The sequence below is a fragment of the Pseudopipra pipra genome, chromosome 3, assembly GCF_036250125.1.
Source record: "Pseudopipra pipra isolate bDixPip1 chromosome 3, bDixPip1.hap1, whole genome shotgun sequence".
NCBI classification, from domain to species: Eukaryota; Metazoa; Chordata; class Aves; order Passeriformes; family Pipridae; genus Pseudopipra; species Pseudopipra pipra.
Window position 1 is genome coordinate 32,205,259 of NC_087551.1, and position 5,755 is coordinate 32,211,013.

A 5,755-nucleotide genomic window follows, 5' to 3' on the forward strand; every position below is an offset into this window, starting at 1 on the left:
CCAAGCTGGCACCTCCAGCAGAAGTGATTGCAAATTCCAGTGCAAACTGAGAAATCCTCCAAAAGGATTTAGAGAGATTAGAAATGAGCAGGAAACAAAATGAGATTTAACTTGGGAAAAGATAAGCTAATGTTGCTGGGGCAAAGCGGCTTTGTGGGGGGAGGGGACACCTTGGAAAGCAGAACTGCCAGAAGAGGTTGGCAAAGAGCAACCATGGAGAAATGCATCCAGAGAGAGACACAAGGGGATATGTTTAGAGCCAGTAGCCTGTTTGCTTTTCTATAGTTCTGGAGTGATCCAACTTTGAGAGTGTTCAGCAGTAGACAACTTTTGAGGCAAAAGGAATATTATTGTTATATATGAAAGATGTCAGGATATAAAACACAAGAATGATTGAGGGCAGAGCTCAATGAGCTGATGCCATGGGCTTTGAAGAACCATTTTATGTCACTGGCCAAGAAATGTCTGCAGAGGAGATGTAATGAGATTCCACAAGCATCTGAGGGGTCTATATCAGAGAGGAAGGGAACACACCTATTGATACATTTGCAAACCTAACTTAAGGGCGAAATTAAATCAGAGAAAACAGAGGATAAAGACAAGGACAGAGTCCAGACAGTGCAACAGGTTAGGCTGTGGGGTACGACCCGCACAAAGACAAACATATTCAGAACAGCAGCACATTTGCAGCTGGTTGACAAGACAACCTAACTGCACAAATTGTTCCTTTTGGGATGTCTCTGACTCTGTGACTCGTCCCAGCAATTCTGCAGGGGTGTGGATCACACTCAGTCCCACAAAGTGACTCATAAAAGTCACAGCCTCTTGCACTGTACATCCAGCCACCAGTGGGGTACTGGTGCAGAGGGCAGTGCCACTCCCTGACTCATCAGCACCTCCTCTGGCAGCTCAGCCAGTTCTCCTAGCTGCTGTGTATTGACTAGGTCTACGCTGCACGTCCACAACAGAGAGCTCTGGGAAGCCAATACTGCAACAAGAAATTGGCCCTCAGCCTCAAGACCAGCCTCATATTAGTCACCAAATAACTCAGGATGATCCTATGACTCATAATTTATTATGCCTATGAAGACTGTAAACAATCAGATTCAGTGCTGTTGACCCCCATTTGCGACACTTCCAGTAGTGACATGAATCAAAGTAAGTAGGAGTTGGCTCCTTATCTCCAGGAGCAATAACACCTTAGAAGAAACTCAGAAGATCTGCTCAGGAGTGTCCAGCTTCTCCCAGATGTGAGGTCCTTGCAGTGCAAAAAAAGAAGGCTTGAACCTTCTAGCAAGCTGCCCAACATAAGGAAGGGGACTTGGAGGAGAAATGAGTCAATTCAAGCTGTAAAGACAAAAAGTGGAGGTGATTGACAGGAAGTTGAATTTCCAGAAGTTAGTTCCTGCACAGTTTTCTCAGTAGTCAGATGAGGTGTTTCTTTGAAAGGATTGAGTCCAACATAAAGCTCTATGGGGGCTTTCGCTTCTGCATTCGTGGTGTCAGAGCTGAGGACAGGCAGGAGGGGCAGGGAGGGGTGCTGGTGGGAGCCACGCTTCTGGAGAAGAGGCCAATGACACAAACGTATACTCCCTGGGTATCCATATGTTCATGGCACAGGCTGCCTCCAGTGCCAGCAGGTTCTCTGTTATCTGAGGACAGGAAGACCAGGAAATGAGAGCAGCTTGGATGTCTTTCCAAAGTGTACACCACAGCTCAAGTACGAGTTATCGGCAAATGAAGGCAAAGGTCTCAGACAGGTCATGCTTCTGGCCTTAAAATCTCTGAAGAGGCGACGAAACTGAATTATTTGCTTAAGTTGATCCTTTTGCTCATCTTGTGCTGCCTCTCCCAAACTGTGCATAGGGCTTGCAGCTAAGGGGTTAGGTCTCTCTCCTTTTTGATTAGATAATGCTCCCACTGAACGGGGTTGTATGCCACGCTCTTCCACAGTTGTACATGAAAGGCCCAAGGGCTTGCGTGAATCACACCCTTCCTGCACACTTCAGACCCATTTGACCAAGATTTACAGGTAATGGCATCCAGTGCCAAAGCTTCTCACCTCCAAGTTACCACACAGCCTGGGAGCAAGACATCCTGACCAGCATCCCAGATTGTTATGGCATTACACAAGTCTCCCTGGGGAATGTTCAGCAGGAATTGCCACTCATCAGCAGTCCTGGCAGGGGGCTGAGCAGAACCAGATGCCTTTCCCAGGCCGGGTCCCACCACGCAACACACAAGCATGGAGTGCACCAACAGCTCTCAGAATAGCTGGCAAAGGAGGTGTCGAAGTAACCCCCGAAGTAAACCCCTGCCGTGCTGGCATCAGGCTTTTAGCATGCCTTCCCCCTGCTGCATGCACCAAGCTTGGCCTGGAGACAGGCAGCACAGTGGGGGGGGGCAGCAGAACTACCTGGTACTAAACCCATAGAAAAGCCTATGGCAGCAGGTTGCAGTGGGCAGCCCTGATGCCTAAAGAGATGCTTGGGCACTCTCAGGCTAGTGAGGGATTGTGCTTTTTTTTTCATCCCCAAACAAGTGTCTGGGGCATCTGAAATGGCAAAGTAAAAATAAAGAGCATGAACCAGCAAGATTAGCCCTGTATCACAATGTACTATAGCCCAGAACTGCAGATGTTTCCTAAGAGTTGTCACTGTGCAGCATTGCCTGCCTGAAGGTATGGAGGTGGCTCAGGCAGGAAGTTTAAAGAAATCCTTATGGAAAGGCTTTTTTGGCCTTGGGAGGCCAGCCTTGGGCAGGTAAATAGGTGGCACTTGCCCAACAAGCCCATTTCCCTGAATAAGTCTGTAATCACCTCACACGCACAGCGAGCTGCACCTCTGGGAGATACTACCCTGGTGTAGGCAGCCAGCAAACCACTGACGTTTGAAGGAGAACCTGAACTTTGTCCCCTCCTGAATGCAAAACCCCCAAGGCCCTCCCAGCTCCCCACACCGAAGGGCAAGCCTCCCCCAAAGCTGCAGTCAGGCGCTCTTTGCATTCCTTTCGCACCCTCCTTCACTGCTGGTGCAGGGTATTTCACCTCCCTGCTCTTATCCACAACTCGCCACCTCTTATGAGATATGGAGTACTTGGCTGGAGGTCCAGGCATGAGCGCCTGGTTCCTCTGGGATGGCCAGCAGCTCAGCCACCCCATCATGCACAGCATCGGGTGCTGTGGGGCACAGCGGGGGGGTCAGCAGCTGCCTGTGGGGTGGCACAGTGCCACTGAGGCCACATTGCCCTGGCCCCGAATGGGGACCTGGGAGCAAGCATGGTGTTTGCACAGACTGGGACTGCAGACCTTGTGCTGGATGACTGGGATTAGCCTTGAATTTCAGGCATCCCAAGCACAGAGAGACTGCCTGTACACTCACCACGTGGTCTACGATAAAAATACCCATCTCTCACTACCAAAGCTCCCACGGGCAGACAGTGGAGGACACGGCCTGTGGAATGAATTTCCTTTGGGTTTCCAAAGTCCTTTGAGGGACCACACTGAAGGACAGGAGCTTTATAGGCATTTCTAACAAAGACACTGCAGCTGGTGGTGGAGCCCAAGCAAAGCCTGGCTAACTTACAAACCCAGAGCAGAGGACATCAGCAACAAGGGGTTAAACCAGCTAGCAGGTGCCAAGAGTGAGAGAAGGACCGGGTTTCCAACCCATTATTCCATTGCCAGTGGGGTTTTCTGTTGTGTCTGTCTGTCCAGGACACCGTTTTCTGCCTTTCATGGTGCCTCCGCTTTTTGAATGCCACAGAATAAATGTGGGAGGCACGAGGAAAGCACCAGCCAGCTGCCTGAAGATAGCATTTTAATTAGCCAGCAACCAAAACATGAACGTGACCAGAAGCCTTTCTCGCACGCAGGGTGAAAGGCTGTATGCCGAGATCAGAGTGCCAGCCGAAAACCTGGCCTCCCTCCCTGTGTCCTCACCTCACCTTGGGACAGGGCACAGGCAAGCCAGGTGAGAACTCTGGGCAGGGTGAGGGGCAATGCACTCCTGCATCCCAGCTCTTCCAGAAGCAGGGGCCTCAATCACATACAGCCTCTCCAGCCAGCCTGAGCTCACTTCCAACACCAAGCTATAATTACTCTCCTCATGAGAGGTGACATCCCGGTTATATCAACCCTGAAGGATAAAGGAGAAGAGCTGGACTGCTTCTAGGGCCCCAGGTCCCTCATTAAGAGCTGGCTCAGGCAGGTTCTTGCTTCAGTTGTTTGAGGCAGCTACCTTGGTTCTGCTGCAGCCACACAAATTCTTTGAGTTGTCCCAGCTGAAACGTGCCATCCAGCCAGGCATAGCCTGTCTCATGGAGGAGGTGGCTACCAGATCACCTGGTTCTGCAGATATGCTATTTCTCCTGAGTCCTTAGAGGTAGAAAAAGAGCTCCTGTCCTCCAGGCACCAGGAGCAGCCAGCCCAGCTTGTCATTGGTGGGCAGGGTTTGATGTGTTGTGACTGACAGTAGGAACCCATTGACTCATCCATCTGGGAGACCTGGGTCACGTTTTGCTGAGATTTCATATCCAGCTCAGCCCAGGGGAGCAACACTGACCTGTCAGTTTCAATCTTTCCAATTTGATGACTTGTAAACATTTCCCAGGTCATATAGAGACAGTGCAGGTCTCCTGAGGATAGGCACACCATCTTCACCATCTTGCACAGCCATCTGCAAAACAGTCCATAGATCCACACAAACCAAAATCCACAGTGGTGAATACGCAAAGGAAGCAACTCCTTGGGTTCCTCACGCAGCAACATCCAGGTGGCCCTTGCTCACCTTCTCACCTCACTGCTGTACTCCACAAGATGTTACTGAACAGAGTGAACCAGAGCATCCTCAAGTATTCATCCTCTTTTCTCCGCTCTGCTCTCTGCAGAGGAAGTGACTGCAGATCCACCTGTTGAGCTACCTGAGTTCATCCAAAATAAAAGCCAGATCCTTTACCTTTGCAAGAGCAGGACAATGCAGCCATGAACTCGGTGGTCTGTATTAACCTGAGTGAGTCACCTCCCAGACATCCAGGAACATCCTGCGTGCTCCTTTCCAGCGTGGCCAGATGACTGACACATGACACACTCATCTCCATGGCTGACGAGGAAATGACACTGCTGTCGAAGAGCTTTTCCTCCAAAGACCCCAAAGCACATCATAAAAGATGCAACAGTATCAAAATCCCTCATGAAGCGATGAGCATGGTCAGAGCTGGTTTTTGTTCAGTGCTGTCCAGGATGAGGAGGTCATGCCAAACCATTACTGACAGCAGGTTACATACACACTGCTCCAACTGCAAACACCAAGTCCATTACCAGGAAGAGCAGGCTCAGAGCCTTACTTTCATCTTGGATTGTAAGCTCCACCGGGATCGCCTGTATAGTGCCCAGCTCACAGGGCTTGGCTCCTGGACAAGACAGAGGCAGGGTTGGGACCATCACCACACTCCTCGGCATCAGGTTGGGAAGGAACCCAGGAGTTCTGCCCCCTCGGTCCTGCCCATCAGACCACCCTCTTCTCACCAAGCAGGGAACTCGGGCTGAGCTCCACACAGAGATTCTGGTGCCTACCTCCCAGTCATTTCTACGGGCTTTGGTACCTAGATGCTTTTGGAGGCTCTGTGCCCAAATCCAAGAGTCCAACTAGCAGGTTGCTGATGCCCTGTAGCCTCCAGAGGCAATACTGGAGGAACTGTTACACAATGGAAGAAAACCAGGATGCAAGGTAGAAGGAGAAGGCAAAGGAAATCAAGA